Source organism: Choloepus didactylus, chromosome 4 (genome assembly GCF_015220235.1).
Source record: "Choloepus didactylus isolate mChoDid1 chromosome 4, mChoDid1.pri, whole genome shotgun sequence".
NCBI lineage: Eukaryota > Metazoa > Chordata > Mammalia > Pilosa > Megalonychidae > Choloepus > Choloepus didactylus.
This window is the reverse complement of record NC_051310.1, coordinates 81,395,876-81,418,297: the sequence shown is the minus strand read 5'-3', so window position 1 is coordinate 81,418,297 and position 22,422 is coordinate 81,395,876. Positions and strand designations below refer to the sequence as shown.

Here is a 22,422-nt window from a genome sequence, read left to right as displayed (position 1 = left end):
CTGGTGGGTAAGGGTAGTTACCCCTGAGTTTTGAGGTCTGTCACTTTGTCTGACCCTTTATTCCAATAGAAATAGCCAGTAAAAAAAAATCTGTGTGAAACTTACTAAATACCACTTTGAGAACCGAGTCTGCTGTCCTGTAATTTGAATCACACCTTAGCTTCAATTGGCAAAATGTCTCTCCTTGTTACCCATAAAAATTTTTAATGTTCAGTGAAACTTAAAAAGTAGAAAGCGGGGTGGGGGGAAGTTGAAAGGTCCTAAGTATTCTTCTCTTGGTCTTTTTTACAGTCTTTTTAAAAAGACATAGAGATAGCCACAGACACACAGGCTGTTTTACAGGGCTACAGAAGAGAGGAGGTCTCTCGAAGACCCTGAAGTTACAATTAACAAAGGGTGTTTTGCAGGAGGCACCTGAATTTATACTTAGGAAGACAATCTCTAAGCAAATCTGGGCCATTGTTAGCCAAAAGCTCAGCCTGCCTCCTTTTCTAAAGTTCTCTATATTTTTTAACATAATCGTTTGCAGAAGGGTTACATACAATCTTTTCCACTGAATTTTGGTCTAAACGTGTCCCATCTTCCCAGCCATTATAGGATAAGAAAAACTTATCCTGGAATAGTGCTTTTACTTTTTAATTAATGTATTCTCATGCATTGGGTTCAGAGCAGTTAAGAGAGACCCTAAATATTTATAACTGTAGGTTTGTGGCTCTAATACAAAACCATGGTTTTGATGTTCTAAATTCCATGGCTTTTTCATTATACTATAATGTATTGCCTCCCACTAATAACAATCATACTGTTTTACATTTTTTTCTTAAACTAGTAATAAAATAATAGAAATAGCTATCTATGCACCGGACACTGTGATTGACATTATTTTAGTTAAGCTTCACAAGGTCCCTATCAAGCAGGTAGAGTACACCTGTTACAGGTGAGACATCAATGCTGAGAGAGGGAAAGCCACATGGTGGAGATTGGAACCAGGTTGTCCTGCTGTACAAAAACCTGGCTTCTCTACCACCAAGCACAGGTCAGAGGTGACAAAGAATTTCCATGTCATGTTCCCCAAGATCTTTTCACTTTCTATTGTTTTATAAAAAGTCCACCAACAAGCCTCACAGTCTCACCCTTTCCCCTACCAGAGTCAAAACCTACCTGATGGCCAAGTGCCCATTTCTTAATCAGTTGCCCCAATCCCATGGTCCAGGAGACGCTGTCACTTCTTTCTGGGGAAGCAGTCTTCTAAACACTGACTGAGTACTCACTTTGTGTGGGGTGCACAGAAGATCCTGGGGTACTGCATAGACTCAATCCCTGCCCTCAAACAGGCTCATGCTTCAGTGGGACAGATTGACAGTAAACACTCCAACAACAAAAAATGTCCAATTAAAGACTGGGATGCATTCTGGGAAGGAAAAGAGCAGGGTAAGCTAATAGAAAACAAACGGTGGGAATGGCACGTCAATGCGGGCAGCACCAGGTACCAGGACCGGCCCAGCTAGGAGCAGTTCCCGTCCTCCAGCCCCTCGGCCAGTTCTCCCCATGGCCATGGCACACAGCTGACTTCCTTCCTGCTGAACTCCTTGAAGATCACCATTTCCCTCAACTCCCTTGCTGGAGACCCTTCTTGGCTGACTATGATATGGCCCTATCCCAAGTGGAGCTGATTAGCTGGTTGTCACAGCCACAATAACCATGCCCCAAGAGGTGGCCTCCTGCAGCTCTCCTGGGGGCTGATACTGGCCTCTAGTTAGCAGTCTTTCCCTCTGCCTCTGGGCATTCCTTCTCCCTGTCTCCTCCACACCTGCCCTTGGAAGTGGTGGGGGAGCTGCTCTCCTGGCAGGTGACAGCATCACCACCCTACCCCCCTCCATAGACAGAACACTGTCAACTTGGAGGAAGAGCATTTTGTCATGCACCCAATATGGATCATGAAAGAACCCTGAACTCCTGGGTCAAGAAACACCTTAGGTAGCATGGTCAATGCAGCAAGGTTGTCTTTGGGACTGACCGTCTCTCCTTTCATCTCCTACCTACCTTGCCCATTCTGTACTGATAGGCAAATTTGACTGTGAGCCAATGTCCTGGTTGGGCAGCAGGAAGCAGGTAGAGTGGAGCAGGGCAGGCATCCTTAGTGACCCATCAGAGTGGAACATACACTGGGGACACCACTGAATCCAGAAGTACCAGCCGCACCATGTTTGATCCTCATGATAGGACTGGACATTTGGAAGCTGGCAAGGAGGCAATAGTCTTCTAGGAGATTTGCCCATGGTCTACAGAGGTCTAGGCTGGGGGGTGAGGGGAAAGGTGGTGGTGCAGAATAAACTTGATTGCAGTCCTGGAGGGAGAATGGAGGAGGGGCAGGGAGGAAGGAAGCCCTCAGGATGTGGTTTGACGCTATCAAAAGCTGGTGCACAAAGACCATGTTAGGAGCCATGAGTTCATGGCTGGGGGGTGGGGTGTCACCCTAGGAATAGGCTCCAGAAAACGGTAAACCCTAAAGCTTCTGCCGCCTTCAGGGTTTGCTATGCAAATGAAGCCACAGGGTGGACATCCAGGGGCCTAGTGTGGGACACCTGCAAGAAGGGGCCAACACAACCCCACCTCCCTACATGCACACACAAACACACACACACACACACACACACACACACACACACACACACACACACACGAGAGGGTATGTGCAATTCTTCTTAGGAGAGAAGCATTAAATCAAAGGGTAGGATCTCTTAAAGGGGGGCAGGAGGAAGGCTGCATGGGGCTCTTCCTGGAGCCCATCAAATCCTGAACAGCAGTGAAACAGAAAGGAAAGTTCCTGCAACAGACAGATGCAGGTGTGGATCCTGGATCAACCACTTAACCACTCTGTGAGCTAGGACATCTCTGAGCCTCCGTGTCTCATCTGTAAACAAGGAAAATAGCAATAATGCCCAGCTGGGGCAGAGCTGCCCACCAGGCGGCCCCCTTCACACTGCCTTATTACCCCTCAGCCCTGGAAGCTTCTGGATCATGCCATCCTGCCTCCACCTCTAACTGGCCTTGGACCCAGTATGGACTCTGGGTTGAATCTAGACCAATGAGATCTGGGAATTTGGAATTAGGACTTTAGAGGTAGAGTCAGTTAGTTGTAAGTGAATGTGCTCCTGGGTTAGGCAAACTTGGCCCAAGGCCACCACTAGCAGGCAGCCTGGATAGGTGTTGTGTGCAAGCAGTTCAATGAGAAGATGTGCAGCAGAAAGCAAAGACAAAGAAACTGCTTTTTCCTAGCTCCAGTATCCCTGGGACTTCATTAGGTTCTAAGGGATTTGTCTCCATCTTGCAATAGATTAACTTTTATTTGAGCCCCTTTGAGTTAGTTTCTGGTGCTTGCAAACATTGTGTCCTAAGATCCTCAACAAACAGTTGCAAAAGCAGCCGAGAAGCGAAGACGAGCACAATGGCAATGGTTTCTGTGATATCAGATGCTCTTGTATAGGATTGGTCCTGCTCCACATAAAGCTATTTGCAAATCACTGACCTAATCGGGAGATCACTACAGCAATTAGATAAATGCATAGCCTAGGATCTTGCTACTCCAGGTGTGGCCTTCAGACCAGTAATGTCAGCAACACCTGGGAATTTATTAGAAATAAACCTTCTTGGGCCCCATCCCAGACTTAGGGAATCAAAATCTGCATTTTTAAAAGATCTCTGGATGGTTTGTATGCACATTAAAGTTTAAGAAGCTCTACTCTGGTAGGAACACCTGTCCAGCCCAGCTAACAGACATATCAGTCACCCTCCTGATTGTCAGGATTGGCTCAGCTGGTGTGATGGGCAGAAGACATCTCCCATTGCTCTACCACTGCTCACTATCTGTCCTCCCAAATCAGAATGCTCACTTAAGAGGACAACCTGCCTGCCAAAAGTAGACCATTCTCCAATCAAGAACACATGGGTGGAATGCTGGACTAGGTATCAGATGCATTCATTGGCTGCTTGATCCTGGATGAATTACCTGGCCCCATTAATTTATAGGATTTAACTCTGTGTCTCAGAAGACAAACCCTCAAAGGCAAAGATCACACCATCTGGGAATTCTATCCAGCACCCAGCACACCAAATAAATATGTCTATTAAATATTTGCTGCAGGCTTTTGCTGTCCCCACCATTAGAAAGGCTAGTGGAGACAACTTCCAAAGCACAAGAAAAACTAAATTGAAAGCATGAAGCTTTAATCTTTTGGTAACCTGATTTTCAGTAAATGGGAGTAACCACATATCCCAGGCTTTTAATAACACTATAAAAAAGGTTAAATCATGGATTTCACAGAGGCAGAATGATAATGTATATGCTTATTTACTTAATCACTTACCCATTCACTCATTCATTCATTCATTCATTTTTTTTTTTTTGCTGTCCTGATAGAAGACAAAAAGAGACCTGAGGTTTCGATCTATGTGGCTAGATGAGAAGAAGGGGATTCCCAATGTTGCCATGTGTTGGAGTTATGCTGATGCTCTGGAACAAACTACTAGGTTTCTTTTCAAGTTCCTAACTGATTGGAGGGTGGATGAGGAAGTGTGACATGTGCTTTGCCGTCAATCCAACCTGGTTATGACTGAGTACCCCGGGAGCTGGCTCGAGCATGCACCTTTCTGAACCTGACTTGCCCCATCTGTAAAATGGGTCAGCACCTGTCTTGCAGACTCGTTCTAAGGATTGGGGAAAATGTAATTTGCAGTCACGGTTATTCCATAGAAGAAGACATCCCATGACTGCTATCAGCCACCTGGAGTCTCCCGAAGGCTGAACACCTCAAGGAGGAAACTGGACTGCAGGTCCAGTTAAGTAGTCTGAACACTGTAAGTTCTCCACAGACACCTCAGAACTCTGGGGAGGAGCTGGGGAAAGGTGCACTGTGGTGAAGTGGCTAAGAGCAAGAACTTTAGATTCAGACAGAGTTGGGTTGGAATTCTGGCTTCATCACCCTATGGATTAGAGTGGGATATTTAACTTCTCTACAACTCCATTCCTCATCAGAAAAATGAAAATGCTGGTCCTTATCCTCTAGCTTTGTTGTGAGGATTAAATGAACTAGCGATTGTGACTGTCTTAGCACAGTGCCTGGCATATAATCTGGTTGCTACAAAGGCTTAACTGTCGTTACCATCTTTGGGATCAAACAGACCTGTTCAAATCCCAGGGCCACACGAGCTTTGGGACCATGAGCAAGTTTGTTTATTTATAAACTACCCTGTTTCAGAAAGGATTCAAAGCAGCTTGCCAAATGACCTCAGTTTCCTCAACCATAAAATGGGCCTGTTGTGAATATGGGATGAGAAGACATACGGAAAAATACTTGCCAATATTTTCCCCCTTTAGTTTCCAAATCCATCCTCTGCTCTTCTCTGGTCTGTTCTACATCCTGGGAGCACGAGCCTCACAAACCTCATCCCCAGACTCCATTGTTGACCAGCTTCCCTTTGGGTTTAGCCAGTGGGAGACCCTCAGAAAATGGAGGATGGCCAGAGAGAGACGCAGGATAATTTTTCCCCAGGCCCTCCCTGTTTATCTACACCCTCCATGGCTGTAGCTTTCTTGAGAGGCCCCTCCTTCAGGTCTCCAGCTCTCCTGAAGCTTTGCAGCACTATTTTCTCCATTTTCCACTTTAGCCCCATGTGGCCACAGCTCTCTGCTGTTGCTGGGCTCTGGGTGCCTCAACATCCTCATGTGGTCCCTTAAAGCTGCCCATGCCTCTGAAGGTAGTACCCTCTGTAAAGTTCCTTCATTAAAACACCCAGCTCAATTGTGTTTCCGGCCAATATTCTTTGTATATATTATAGTACTGCCCACAAAAATGATGCACACAGTGTTGGACAGTCTGTCCAGACAACTTTCCTTTCTCTGGAATTGCTCTTCAGTTCCTTTGGAAGGGACAGGACACAAACCTAACCCAAAAAGAGTAAGTCCATAGGCTGGATGGAGCCAATTAAATATTTTCTGGAGACATGAGCTAAGAGAAACAAAGACTGAGTTGGTGAATGATTGAATGACAGTGGGAGCTCCAGGAATGATAGGACAGAAGAAGGGAATTGGGGGGCACTCCTTACGGGGGGCCCAGTACAGTACCTGGAATGGGAGATTCCCTAGTTGGATGCCAGGGCAGAAGCTTGGTGAGTACAGGACAGAGGTGGACAGGAATGGAGGCATGCCTCAGAAAGCACATTCCTGTCAGTGACGGGGTAGTGAGACCAAGGGATGGCACTCAGGATCCAAAACAGCAGAACTGTAGCCCTGGTGCTGGATCAATCCGTCCATTCAGCTTTGGACAAACCACGGAGACTTTGATTCCTCTTCTGTAAGATGAGAGGGGTATTTTACAGACTGATCTCCAAGGCATTGCTTATCTCCAAAATTATCTTATTCTATTTTAGGAGTTAGATTTTCCCTGGTCCTCTAGCGCCCTGAGACTTCATCTCTGTGATGTGCCAAGTAGCCTTCCCTTTCATTTTCTTCCTGTTTCCATGTCTATCCCAGAAAATTCTTCTTTTGAAAGGTAGTTTGGATTTGAAAGCTGTTGACCTAATGCTATTTCTGATGAAAGTATTTCTGCTAATGGATGTAGCCAGAACAAGATTGACTTTTAAAATGCTGACCTCTCCATGGCCACGTGTTGGCTTTCTACCTCCATTTTATTTTACCTAAGTTGAGACTGAGTTTATGTTTCAAAATGTTGGTTTGGGGGAAAATGTTGACAGTATTCTTTTGTAGAAAGACCATGATCCATGTATCAGGAATATTTGCTTAATCACTAGCCTCAATTGGGAAAATGGAGCATTTGGGGCCTCAGGTCCTTCTTCTGCTTTAACTATTTGTTTAAAGATGGCCTTAAATGCCTCCGTGAAAAAAAAGTCACTGAAATGTGAAATATGGCATTGGATTTCATTTGCATGTGTTTAATTCTCAATAGTGTGAGGGATATTCTGCATTGCTGCATATGCGCAGTTGTAATGGAAGATTTTAATGCTTTCTTGGAAGTGTCACATTAATATTTTCACAAGACATATTTTGGCATCAGATATCTGCTGTGTATATAGAGAGCTCCAATTTTAAATTTGCAACTTGTATGACTAATTGGTTATCATCAGAGGTGCCAAAAATATTTTCTTGGTAAAGAAACCATAAAATATGATTGCTCCTCTAGTTTGCTAAATAAACTGGAGAAAGAAAAAGTAGTTGGTAGAAGTGTATGGACAGATGAGTAGAAAAATGGGGACAAAAATTAAATGAAAAATAGGGTGGGATGGGGGGATGGAATGCTTTGGGTGTTCTTTTTTACCTTTACTTTCATTTTTATTTTTTTTTTATTTTTTTATTTTTTTTGGAGTAAGGAAAATGTTCAAAAATTGATTTTGTTGATGAATGCACAACTATATGATGGTACTGCGAATAGTTGATTGTACACTCTGAATGACTGTATGTTATGTGAATATATCTCAATAAAAGTGAATTTAAAAAAAAAAAGTAGTTGGTAGAACCATAAGACTCTACTGCAAGTGGAAAAAAAAAAATCTACCCGTGGCTCAATTTTGAAACTGAACAATATTCTACATAAATCAAACTTCAAAGATTAGTACTACCCTCTCCTCATTTAAATTTTAAATGAGGTAGCTTATATGTAAGATTCCTTTCAGTTCAGGTACTATTGTTTTCACTGTAAATTCTCAGTGCTGTTGAAAAAGTATACGGCAATATGAAGAAGCTTATTAAGAAGCATAAAAATGGACTTTGGCTGAGAAATCTTACTTCTGGGAACATAATCTTAAGAAAAATACTAAGAACCAAAATCTACAGAGATGAACATATTCAGTTCTATATCACCTATAATATGGAAAAATCAGTAGAGGATTATATAAGTGAAATATGGAGCAAAAACGTAACATGGAAAATATCTCATATACAAAGTTCGCCAAAAAGAATAGAATACAAAATTGTATACTACCTATGATCATGACTATGTAAAACCATGATCAGATCTTATAAGGGAACATGTAAGAACGAAAACAGTCACAATAGAGTGATGAGATTAGAGGCAACGTATTTTTAAAGTCAATCCTTTATTATTGTTATAAAATTGCTCTTTACAATTTGAAACAGAAGGTAGAATCTAGAAGAAAAGCTCTTATGAATCTGACAGGGCTCTATGAAGTTGCAAAGGACAGAAATGAATGTTTATTTCCATCTTAGGGATTATTCGTTTCAAGAAACAGAACCCCACTCAACCCAGCTTAAGTTAAAGGGAATGTATTATTAAGCTACTATATGAATTCTGGAAAAGAATCATAGCTGGCTGCAGCATGGGGTTGGAGCTAGAGCAGGAGAAGCAAGCTTTGCCCACACTGTGGCTCTGCCAGCCCCAACTCCACATGAGCAAAATATCAAAATTTTAAATGCAGGCTCGATCCAACCCCACACTTACCGGACCCTGAGAGTGAGTGCCTCGCTTGCCTCACCCTAATCACGGCCCACAGATCCTATATTTTAAATTTTGATATTTTGTTCACCGTGGATTTTTTTAATTAATTTTTACTTTTTTCACATACTGCTTTAAAATATTATTTATCTTAATCACTGGGTTTTTTGGATCCCCCTTAAATTCCATGCCTGAGGTGAACACCTCACTCTCCTGGCCTAGATCTTGCCCTGCTTACAACGATGTTTGAAATTCTCCCCATCCAGTCCTTTCCTTGGATCAGGAAATTGTTTCCCAACAGGCTCTGTTGAAGCCATAGCTCCTGACCTGATGATAACAGATGAATCCACTGACAGGCATTCTCAAACCAGAGTGGCTTTGTTCATCAGCTGAGGTGAGAGTGGGAAAAGGCATAAAAAATTTTTGAGGAGAGAGAGGATGCCAATAGGAAAAGCCTGTCGGGGAAGTCTGGGTCCTGGAGGGAAAGAACGGGCCAGAGCAAATGTGCACCATTGGTACTAACTTTCCCAGGGCCAGTCAGTCCCTGCTCTCCTTCCATCAGCAATGGGCATGAGCCTGGCAGAGATGGAATTTCCCTGTAAGAAGCAGTCTGCCGTGGTGCTCATTGGGAGTGAACGGCGGCTTTGCCTTCCCTCCATACTGAGTCCCCCTGCACCGTGCACGCTGCATGGCCATCCGTCCCTGGGTGTCCAGATCTGAGCTCCTCTCTCTCCTGACTCGGCTCCCTCCCACAATCCCAGCCTGAGTCACGGAGACCCTGATGCACATTGTTACAGCATGTCAGGAGGAGAGATGATGGATGATGCTTGCTTGCTTTTATTCAAAGTATGTTTCCCATTAAAGATAAATGTCACTTGTGCCTCCAGCCATCTGAAGCCCATTTGTTTTCATATTAATGGGAGTATATGTGTCCTGCTCTCCCCTTTTCTCTCTTCCCTTTCAAGTGTGCCCCTCCATTGTTCTCCTTATTCACTCCCAATCCCCACCCTACCCCAATATCCAATATTTTTTTTCTAAAATATGGCTAAGCCGTTAACAGTTTTCATCTTTTGAACTCTTGTCACAAAGGATGCAAAGAAGAATTCCTGTAACGCAAGAGGTGAACAACTCCACTCTGACCCAAAGGAGATTCACTCAGCCTCTTTCGGTGCACATTTCTGAGTCTCCACCCTCGGTTATTGGGTTAATCACGTCTCCTTCCTCTAGGAATGAAGTGAGGCTGCTCATACGTTTCACATCCCGCCTGACGGCAGATGGGAACAGTAACTCACTGAGAGTCAGTCCTTCCTTGCACTGCATGCCAAGAAAAGAAATCACCTGGGTTTAATCACCAAACCCATGGTGTATTCTGGGAGTGCCCGATCTCAGGGTCATCTTCAGATTTCCCCCTTTATTTGGTGGTTTGATTAACATATCTGCCAAATCGATTTTTTAAACCAGTCATCGCAATTCTGGACACTCTTGGCTAGTCTTTAAAAGACTGAACTCTATGGCCAAGACAATGGCATTCATTCACCACCCCATTTTCATTCTTTATTTCATCTGCAAATGATTTGCCTTTGAAGAAAGTAACTGAGTAGTTCAAACTTTCTGATCATTTATTGTTAGCAAGATTTGTAGAGTCCCAATAGAATGATTTTGCAAATTCTCCTAATTCCTGCCTCCCGCCACCCTCAAAACCAGCATAATACCTATTTTTCAAAATAATACCAGAAATCAAAAAAAGAGCTAGAGAAACAAAAAGAAAACCTTTGCAAGAAGGTTTCAAACTTTATTTTCTCTTCTTCATAATGGGGCAAAATCATACACAGTCAAATGTCAAAGGAAAGATAGTAACCCCTGGATCTAGAAATGCTTCTGGTTTAAGCCCACTGATTCATACTTAAGCATGCAATACCCATGTTTCTTTACTGATATAAACCCTGTAAACGTATTTCTTTTGAACTAACACTAGAGATGGTGGCCTTTTGACTAAGGAGCAAATCAGAACCACTTTTAAGGAAAAATACAGGGAGTTGAAACAAATGGACCTCCTGCAACACCTCCTCCCTGTCTCCTTTCCATCCACCTGTAAACAGCCTCCAACACTGGAAGACGGTCAACCCCAACACTGACCCACTGCCTCTCGACTCCAGGAGACCATTTACGAGAACACAATGTGTGCTTCATGCTGCACAGAAGCCTCATTTCATCAAACCTCCAATATCCCAAGTCAAGCTTGAACTTTTACCACCAACCCATGTTTTAGCTGTCTTGTTGTTGTTAGGGTGCTTTCAGATGCTACTCCATGACACCAGGAGTATAAAAAATATATAACCAAATAGTGGAATCACTTAAGGGTGGAGTCAAACAGACCCAAGCTAGCTCTGCCACGTAATCGCTGTGACCTTGGGCAAATCAAGCAAACTTTCTCCACCTCAGCTTCCGCTTTGCTGATCTCGGATTGAGAGTGCATTCCTTAGTGTCCTCTAGTGGATATAAACCACAAAGCACTGTTCCTGGAAAGGAAAAAGTCAAACACGGCTCCTTCGCTTTGAAAATCCTCCATTCTAAGGGAGGATGGCCAATTGTGTGCCCACTCACAGGCAGGGTTCTGTTGTAACAGAAACGGCTTAGGATTTGCATCACCAAGCACCTTAAACATGGATGATTAATAGGCAGTGCGTGTCTGGATGCTGGAAGCCATCGCAGTGAGGAGGATGCTGCAGCCGATCATCCTGCTCACCAATCTACCAGGGGTTGGAAAAACTGCATTAGGCAAAGAACTTGCATCAAGATCAGGATTAAAGGAAGTGATTTAGCCAAAGAAGGGTAGCTATGATGAAGAGTACGACTGTCCCGTTTTAGATGAAGATAGAGTAGTTGATGAGTTAGAAAATCAAATGACAGAAGGTGGAGTTATTGTTGATTACCATCGTTGTGATTTCTTCCCTGAATGCCAGTTTCACATAGTTTTTGTGCTGAGCATGGATAACAGTGTATTGTACAAAGGGTTATAATGAGAAGAAACTACAAGATAATATTCAGCGTGAAACTTGTCAAGTTCTTTATGAAGAAGCCATAGCATCTTTCAGAGAAGAAATAGTGCAGAAGCTTTGCAGTACTAATCCAGAAGAGCTAGAGAATAATATAAATCAGATATTGGAGTGGATTGAACAATGGATCAAAGAGCATAGCTCTTGGCTTAGAAGACTGGCCACATTTTCATCACTCTTGTTGATTATTTCACTACCCACATCACAGAAACTGCCTAAGTATCAGTAATTTTGTATTAAAATTGTGTTGCAAGACTAGCAGGTGAATAGTATAATGGTTTATTCCTGGATTTTTTTTTCTCTAAACAATCTCATATCTAATGAATGAAAGACTATTAAGGATTGAAAGTAAAGACTGTCATAGTTTAATGCTTGAACTGGTAAAGAATAAATCAATCTGATCAAATAGGTGGATACCTGTGAAGTTTATTACAGAAGAAAATGAAGATGCTCCCTTAAAATAAAACTTAAGGCTAAAGATTAAAAAAAAAAAAAAAAACATGAATGATTATGGCTATCCTGGGTCCCAGGAGTTTGAAATATCCTTCCCATTTGGGGGTGACAACATAGTTTTCTTACCTTGAGTAAAAGACAATCCCAAAGCATCATGTAAGCTTGGCACAAAACAAAGAGCAGAGACTGCAGGACTTGTATGTCTCAAGGGAAAAGGCCAGCCAACTTAAGGTAACTTGCTCAAGTACTTTCTACACGATTTAACATCTGACAGTTTGCAGCATCCAGCCAGCCATGGTAGTGTGTTTTATTACCGGCCATTGAAAATAATTAGTTGGTGACCCAGAAAACTGATATATAAAATCCTTTTAATCACCAATATGGCTTTCAATTCTACAGCATAAACTTATTAACCTTTTTACTACTGAGATTTGATTTATGGAATTTATCTACATTACCGTTATGAGCAGAGATAAAAAGTATATTATCTGAGGTGTTGGCATTAACAATAAAGAACTGCTTTTTCCCAGCATGGAGACATAACTGGCAATGGTAGCCTCCTGCTAAGTCGCTAAGGATTCATTAGTTTCCTGCAACCGTTCAGCGATGGTTGGCTGAGGACCTACTGTGCATCTATCTGACTTTGTAACCTAACAGGATTAAGTCCAAATCCCAACCCAACATTTTACAGTTTCCCGTCCTAATAATTCACCATCTACCAATGACCTGTGCTGTTCGCTGCTCCTTTCATCCATGGTGTATACTTTGTGAGTCTTAAATGGAACCACCCCATGCCCACCAACACACACACACACAAACACCCATCCCTACACCCTTTACACATAACCTCCCACCCACAATCCCACACACACCCATAAACCTCCCACACACACACTCACACAACTCCCCTCACACATACACCCCCCACAACTCAGCCAAACACAATCCCATACATACACACACACAAAACCTTCCCACACACACATGCACACAATTCCATAAGTTTTCTCATTATTTATCCTGAAAATCTTATGAAATAGACTCTGTTATCAGTCCTATTCTACGTATGAGGAAACTGAGCCTTAAAATATGTGACTTACCCAAGAACACACAGCAAGCCTGGATGTGAAGCAGGCAGCCTGGCTACAGAGCTTCACCATGAGTGACTGCCACAAAACAAAAGAACTTCAAACTGGATTCATTTAATAAATAACTGTTGCATAGCCTCTCTGGGCCAGGAAATGTGCTCAGTACTTAGGATAAAATGGTGGATATGCTTCCTGCCCTTACAGAGCTTGCCATTCAGTGGGTTCAGTCTTGAAACCAATATCTTACAGGTTCATAATCACAAACTGTGATAGGTGAAATAAAGGGTAAGTACACGTGTGATGTGGGTGACACCAGGGGCTGTTGAGGTGGATAAGAGTGGAAGCTACCAGACCAGGCTTCCCTTGCAGAAGTGGCATCTGAGCTCCAAGCAACAGGATTCGTAGAAGTTAATTACACATTTTGTGCATGGGATTAGAAAAGATGTGGGACCATTTATGCTTGTTGGTTGGTTGGTTTCCTAATCCACCATGCTCAAAAAAAGATTTAAAGTGGCTTGCAGAATTGTATGAAATATACAATTACATGCACTGGAAGGAGGAGAAAAAGAAAAATGAAGTGGCAAGAACACAAAATATGATTAATCCAAAACCTGTGCCTCAGTGTCCCACAGCCTGGCCCTACGCAAGCCATCAGTTTTACCCTACACTGTCTGAGAGCTGCCATGGCAAAGGGAAACCGATCAATGACTCAGTTTCCAATGTTCATAAAATTATAAGCAGATGAATTGCTCTGGGTATATTCTGTGTCCAGATATAGAGGGTATGGAGGCTTGAGTTGGCAGGCAATGTGGAAGTAAAGAGTCCAGAAGTTTATAAACCAAGAGACATAGTGGATTCTCAGGGAACCCGGACCAGGACATGGGGCCCCAAGAAAGTTTCCAGCCTGGAATGGGGAAAGGAGAGTGTCTAGTTCAATCAGAGAAGTTTTACATATTAGGATTCTGCATTCTATTTCTTATAAGGAAAGGGTCACAACGCCAAACTCTAAATAGGTTTGGAAGTCTTGGATTCAAACCGATCCCTTCATTCTGAGATAAGAGAAGTCAAGATTCTTCACCAAGGCCGTGGACTGGTTAGTGTCAGAGCTGGGGCAGACCGCACCCAACAGCCATCCAGAGCATTCCACGTGGTTGCCTGAGTTGTGAGCCGTACAGAACTTGCAACTTCAGTTCTAACCTCCACGTGTTCTCACCCTTTGGTAAACAGCCACCATTGTATGGTCCGGTAAAACTGCTTTCATACAAACAAACTGCTTTCATACAAACAAAGTTGCGGCAATTTATTTGATTTACTGGTTATCTGCTTCATGGAATCATTGTCTCTCTCATTTTCAGACAACTTCCCCCCTAAACAGCAACTCTCCACCATCCCTGAGCTTCAGTGGGGGGAAAAAAAAGAAAAAAAAAAAACTATTGCTTAATAAACTTCTTGGGTTTGAGTTATCTTAACAAGTCTCTCCAGCTTGTGATAAAGGAACTCAGGAATTTCTCACCAGTCCAGGAATCCACAGTTTCTCCATCTACCCATAGGGAATTCTAGTTGTGCAATTTACAGTACCCAAGCCATCTAGAGCAGGGCTTAAAAACACAGACTTTGAGGCCTGAAGCCGGCCTGCTGTGAATTCAAATCTCAACTGTGATACTTTCTAGCTCTATGACCTCATGAGAATAACTTAACCTATGATGCCCAAATCGCCTGCCCAAATGCAAATGATAATCAGACCTATCTCTTTATGGTGAGTGTACAGTGAGATAATGAATGAAAAGCATTTACCTTAACAGGGTGTTTAGGGCAGAGCAAGCACTCAATACCTTTTTGCTGTCATTGTTACCCTACAAGTCATCCTCTTGTAATTGCGAGCCATTCATAACGGCAGCAAGAGAAGATTCAAATGATTTTAAAAGATACTTTGTGAACAAGAGCACTAAAAAAAATATCAATGGCACTGCATAAACCAGTCACTGTCTTACTCCACTCACAAATCTTCATTTGTTCAGCTGGGGAAATTATGAACTGTCTGGAAATAATACAGTAAAGACAGTCGATGACAATTAGAGCATAAAGAGTCTAATGGAGATTCTGCTATGAATTGGGGATCTTCTGTTCCACTAAAATCCATTTATTTCAAAAAAATTCTGGAACCACTTTGCCTTAAGTGGACATCATTTAGTTCTCAATTACAATGAAATTCCACTGGAAGTATGTACTAAATGCAGAACATCTACATTAATACCAGGAGAATTTGTTGAGATAAATGTTACTGCAATGAATACCAGATGAATATCAAATATCTCACTTATACCTTCCATGTTCTTGGGCTCAGGCACTGCTATCCCCTTGCTCCTATCATCTCCATTTCAGAGGAGTTTCTTATGGAGGTAGGAATCAGGCCCAGAGTATATTTTTATTTACTTGTAATCTAGCTTAGAGTTAGATGGCTCTCAAACATTGATTAATCAAGACACACTGTATAATATTAAAATCACAGGCACTCACCACCCCCTCAAAAAGTAATTAATTTTCCAAAGAGCTATAGACCTACATAACAGGCAAATGTATAAAGGGGGGTTATTTCAGACTAAGCACTAAAAAGACCTTTTAATAGCTCTAACACAGATTGAACATAGTGAAGCAAAGAAATCTCAGTTGAAGAATTAGGACCTGCCCTGTTCAACTCAGGGTGTTAATGACTTTGGCATGAGCTATACAGGGAAAAGGAGGTTACTGTTAACATCCTATTTCAACACAGGTTTCCTGAGCTGCCAATAAACTTCTTAGGGGTCATTTTTTATGCTAATCAAGAAAATAAAACTCTTTCTATGTAGGAACGTGTGCAAATATGAGGGCATTTTTCATTATAAAATTGTGGGTCATAAATGATGAAAGCCATGGTTTTCTAGCCCTTTGTCATGCTATGTTCCAGGGCAAAGAGGCAGCGGTGTGGTTGCCCAGGATCCAGGGTGGTGGTTTACCTGCCTTCCTATCAAATGACCTGGCTTCATGTCTCAGCTCACACACTTCTCTATGAAAACACTCAGACCTTCAGTTTCATCTTCTACAAAATGGCATTAATAGCCTTATCATGTTGCTGTGTGGATTCAATGAGGTGCAGCATGGGAAACTCCTAGGATGAGTATCCACCTTGAAAGGGATGCAATCAGGCTGCCTGGGCCTTGCCTGTCTTCTGCCTTTGGTGCAGGCTCTTGCTTCATAGGAAGCCACTGCTACTCACCCTCCCCATCCCCCAACCACCCCCAACATGCACAGAGAAATTGCTCCACAGCCAACCCCCATCTTGGGCTAGGATCCTACTCTGTAGTCAAAGAGAGCCAGATCCATCCCACATACTTTGTACATGGATCCCATCTAGTTGCCCACTGGGGTTCTGACCTGACATTTCCCCAGTTGCAGCCAACTTCTTGCCTTAGTTTTTCCCACATGGACCCAGGCAGGAACTTGGAACCCAAATCCCCCAAAACTAGAATGGCCAAGTGGCCAAGTTGGGTGAAACTCTAAAGAAAGTCTATGCATGTTATAATAAATCTATATACCCTCTGGAAAAAAAAACAAAATGAAGGTAGATTTGTTTAGGCCACAGGTTACAAACCAGCAAGTTGAAGGCCAACTGCTATCTTCCACAAAGTTGTTTAATTCATTTGTATAGACCCTTCATTTTGAAATAGGGAAATTTCGCATTAAAAAAAAAAAAAAAATCTGCATTTGAGCCTCATCTCGTAAAATCAAAAGTTCCGATGCACCATATTCTGCAAGAGTTCAGTTGAGGCTGCCCTTTGAGGCTTAGCACTCTCCAAGTCCCCAGGGTCCTGCCATGCCTGACAGACCTTGCTACCTGGCCTACTCCACTCACTTAGGTCATTTATGACACTCACTTGTCCCCTATAGGCTTTTGCATTAATTGCCCCTTATTTAATTGTATGAGTGTATATTGCGACCTTGACTTGTATTTTCATTCAAGGAAACCGCACACATCAGGCAAAAGGGTCAAATCATGGCATCCTATCTCCAGAGCATCAACTGTACCCTGAGAATTTGTCAGGCCTCACCCCAGATCTACTAAATCAGTAACCCCAGGGTTAAGGACCCAGAGTATAGTTTAACCAGCCCCTCGGCTGATTCAGACGCATACTAGACTTTGAAAGTTGCTGGACCAGAGGGATTCCAATGCACACAAAGCATCCAGCAGCCCCGTATTTTGGCCATATTTCACTTGAGCCAGATCAACCTGATCTCTCTTGACCCACTCCCCCCACGCCTCAGAGGTGGGCCCAATAATCTTACCATGCATCAGTGCCATCCCTACAGTTTTTTAATATAAGCTATTTAATATAAGGTTCCTTCACAAATATTAATTCCTACATAATCCTCTTTGCACAATGAAGCAAAGTGAACCCACATCCACAGAAATGTGACAAGGGAAAATCAACGGTGCTAAAAAATGAAATATGTGTCAAGTCCCCAAAGAAGTTCATTACCTGAAGGACACATTATCCCCTTCTCTTCCCATGAGTCAGCACAGTCAGTAGTCATTCCTAATTGGTTTAAAGCTTAGTATGAAATATTAGGATGCCACCATATGTGATGACACAGCTGTATTCCTGAGGGGACTGCTGAGACTAATCTGTGTACAGCAGAGACAGGTGGAGACAAAGGGAGCAGGTGGAAATGGGTTGTAAATACACTATAACTTAAAAAATAATGGGCTGGTTTTCCCCTACAGGTTTCTGGTGCTTTATCACTAATTAAATATTGAAACTACAAAAGGAGAAATAAAGTTTTGTGGTTCTTTGGATTTGGGGCATAAATGTAAATATTTTGGACCATTAACTGCAATTTCATTTGAAAAGCACAAGCCTGGTCTCAGAGCATTGAGTTGTAGGCATGTGAGCTGGGCAGGAAGAAGATTTAAGGAAAAGATTAGCAGCCAGTGTTGACATCCATTTTCCTTAGGCCGTAAGGGGATCTTATGCCGTAAGGGGTTGTACCTTCAAGGGCAGCATGATTCAAGTTTAGGAAATTGATGAACCTTTTAAACAAAATAGTGGATTCCCTATGATAAGGATAGCAGTCAAAATCACATCACACAGCGTAGAAAGGCTGTTTGCCAAAGACAGAAAATCAATAGTCAAAAGGCTTGGAATTCTTGGGTGATTCACACCAGAGAGCAGTAGTTGAATCATTTATGGCCTCCGTCCTCCAAGCCTGCAATAGCAAGGCACTTGGAACACTCAGGCATGGATTTTGGGTCTTGGCTTTAGGGTAAGATGATCTATAATTCCATAAAGAAGCAAGAAGCTTCTGGAACCACAGAGTCATAGACACTTAGAGTTGGAAGGGCCCTTGACGTTTGGCTTAGCCAAATTCCCACTGCAGTAGACTGAGCCCAGCCTCCCCACTAAACTTGCTCCCCATATCTTGCGGGGTGGCCATGGGCCTCGTTGAACAGCTCTCATTTGTTCATTCATCCTATCTGATCACCTCCAAATCTGCCTCTTGACAATTTTCCCTCATAGTTCTATTCTGTGTCTTCTAGGATAACAAAACAAAATGTCTTCTCCCTTTCTCTCCATCTGGCAATCTGGTGACTGGTCTTGAAGTCAAAAGAGCCAGTTTCATGGTCCAGTTCTCCCACTTAGCTGTGGAGCCTCAGTTTCCTCATCTGTAAAATGTCCTCTATGACCCCTACCCAAGGTTTTGGTCAGGGTAACATTCTGGGAAGAAAATCTGTGCGAATGTTTTGTTAATCAGGAGACAGTGTGGGTTGGCAGACAGAGCTTGTGCCTTGGAGCCAGATGTCCTTGAAGGTGTATATTGGGCCTCAACATGTGAGCTGGAGGAGATCACCTGACATAGGGGTATAACAGTTCTCATGAAGGGCTCTATGTGAGAACTAAAGGAGATAATACATAAAATCTCTGGCATACTCTAGTGCTCCATGAGTATCAGAGCACTTCCCTTTGCCACATGTTATTACGTGAGCTGAGTCCAGCTAAGTGAGCTGGTCTGAAAACAGGAGAGTGAAAACCATGGCTTCCTCTGGCACCTGTGCTAACACATGTCCCCATGACCTGTATGCACCAAATCCAGCCCCCACCTCCACTCTCCAGACTGTTCTGCACAGGGAGAGGCCAGCAGTGGAGACCCAACAGCAAAGAACTATACAGAAGGTGTATTTGTCAGGGTTCTCCAGGGAAACATAACCAACAGGGTATACATTAAGAGATTTAATATAAGGAATTGGCTCATGTGACTCATGGAGACTGGCAAGTCTGAACTCTATTCAAGAGGCCACAAGCTGGAAACTGATAAAGTTGATGCCAAAGTCTTTCATCCAAATTCCCCAGGAGGAGCTGGCTGGCTGGAATCCTGGCAAGAGCCAATGCTGAAGCTGGGGCAGAAATTAGTCTTCTGACTGTGAAATCCTCACTTCTGGCTTTTAAGAACTCTGACTGATCAGACGAGGAGACTCTCCACATGGCTGAGGGCAATCTCCTTTGTTGATAGTAGATGCAATCAATTGACTATAGATTCAAATCCTATCTATGAAATTCCCTCCCAGTAACAAGCAGACCAAACAACTGGACACCATAAACTAGCCAAGTTGGCACATGAAATTAACCATCACAGAATGGAAGCAGCCAGGATGGACCCTCCCCCATCTTCTTAAGTTAAGATACCACAGGATTTCGTGGTGTGATATAGTGGTGAGAGGGAAGAAAGGATTGCAAAGGAAGCATTTGGGGTCATTTGGAGGGGAATAGCATTTGGGCTACCAAGACTCTTGGAGTAGTGATATTTTATGGCTAGGAAGAGCCTTTTCCATGGAACAGTCAATAGAGGCTAGGGAAGAACCTCAAGAAAAACAATCTGAGTGGCTGGGATTGATGCCCCAACTGCAGGCTCAAAGGAAAGACTGAAAGAGGACTATGGGATTTTGTGCTATGCTTTCCAGTGCATGACTGGAGAGAAAGCAGAAGGCCTATTCAGGAGACATTTGTGCCTGGGGTGGCATAGCTGGTGCAAGATAAGCAGGGCACTAGGATGGGAATCCAGGTATAGGGGTGTGGGAGGGAAGGAATCTTGATCATCTCACAATCACTGAGAATTTGTGCTGACATTAGTACCTCTCAGGAGAAAGCTGCCACCATATCATGCACCCAGGGACAGAGACTTGTCAGCAGTGATGATGTTTGTGGCCACAAAGAAAGTTCAAGCCCTTGTGTTTGAGCTCCATTGGGGTTGGAGGGTAATAGAGGGTGCATGATGGATGAGTGGTAAAAGGTGCTGTCTATCGGAGTTCGACCCCATCTCAAATGAAAAAGGCCAATTACAATGGTCAAATCTATAGGGAAACATAAAAAAACAAGATTGAAGAGTAAAGATCAGAAGGGAGCATGGTGCTCCACTTTTCAGAGAGCTGAAGTAACCTGTCTGAGATTGTGCAGCTCTAAATGGGGGAACCTGGGCTTGACTCCAGGTTTTCCGGGATCCAGAGCATTCCACAGTCTTTCTTCCATCAGCACCGATTCACCGAACAGAAAGGAGAACCTGGAGGTGGTACCTCCACCTGTCCATTTTCTGAAGACAGAGCCCTGGTACACTTAACCCACCCCTAATAATGGGTCCAACACCATCTCACTTCCTTTTAAGTTGCCACCTTGGCATATTTAGAGTCAGGGAAGAGCAACCAACTTTGTTTGGCACATAGAAGAAATATTTTTAACAACGTTTCATCTGTATGCCAGACACACCATGTGCATTAAACCGAGGACAGTCCTTGGCTCAACTACAGGGCTGGCACCAGGCGTTCTCTCCCTTATCTCCTTTAGGGGTAAATCTACTCTCAGATTGTTCATTCTCACAAGTCATTCACAAACAGCCATTTTCATGGTAATCACAGTCTTTATACACTTGCAGATAATTAAAAACGGGGACCATCTTCCACATGTCCTTTCATTGGTCCCTCTTGAGTCAGACTCCACATTCCACAGAGTGAATAATCAAGACAACAATCCTGGGAGGTGGTTGCTGGCGCCCCCACTGACTGATGTGCCCACTGAGCATCAGAGAGGTTGAGGAACTTGTCCACGTCACACAGCTGGTAGGTAGCAGAGCCAGGATGTAAGCCTCAGTGTGTGAATCAGCAGGACTCTGCTCGTCCCACTCCACTATCCTCACTTTCCCTCCCTACCTCTCATTCCTTCCTCTCTCTTTTCTATCCCCCTTTCTATCACCGTTCCTTTTTATAGAGCATTCTCCTTGCTCTTTGTCTAACCCGTAACTCCTTAGAGGCATAGCCTAGTCTATGTGTTTTCAGAAAGTCACCAAAAACTTCAAACAATGTAAAAATCCACTTCTAAAATTCTAACAGGAGTACAAATTCAAACTGTTCCCATTTGAGTTAAAATTAGAATCATGTGCCAATACCAAATGTCGACTTTTATTTTCCAGGAACTGATGCAACCAAACATCCACTGATGAAACAAGTGAGTCTTTTGAATCCATTGGGATAACTATTCCATGGTCTAATGGCTTTGAGGTGGAAACATTGTTCAAAATATTCAGAATAAATCCCTTAAACCACTACCCCATTTTTACTACTTAATTCAAAGTTCCATTTGGTCAGGCTGAAAAATGCACATCCTGCCTTTGTTGTTTTCTTTGTGGGCTGTCTTTCAAAGTTTGGTAAATTATCAAATGTTCCATTAGTTACTTGGCCAAACTAAACTTTGAATGTCTCCTAACACAAAACAATAACCGCCTGTAAATTATATTTTGACTCCTAAATTTCCTTAGATGTATGCACATTAATGTCAACTGAAATTAACATTTCCAATCGAATGAGTTGGGAAAGACATTGGTTTTGTCTTGTGGGAAAAACATATGTTGTGAACACATGCTTTGCTTTTCCATGCTTTTATTACTTAATATTTTAGGGTATAAAATAATATATGCAATATATATATACAAACACGTATATATATAATAATGTATATGTCACATATATGTATAATAAAACAAATACCTACAAACCCAACCCCATGTTAAACAAAAACCCACCAATCCATTGCACTACCCCAGAGGCAAAGCACTGTTTTTAATTTTGTGTTTATCATTCTCTTGCTTTTATCATTTAACAACACAATATAATATTGAGTTTCTCTTGCTTTTTTGAGCTTTATAAAAATAGTACCATACTGTACTTAGTCTTTTGTAACTTGTTTTCTCCCTTAACATTAAGTTTCTATGCTTAATCTATATTGGTTCATGTCACTTACTTGTTTTCACTGCTGTATAATACTCCATTTGTGATAATAT

General features: G+C 42.6%; 1 pseudogene; it reads left to right on the top strand.

Annotated features, from left to right (window-relative positions):
- The first annotated feature begins 11,188 nt into the window (after positions 1 to 11,188).
- LOC119532717 lies at positions 11,189 to 11,753 on the top strand (annotated as a pseudogene).
- Positions 11,754 to 22,422: the final 10,669 nt, after the last annotated feature.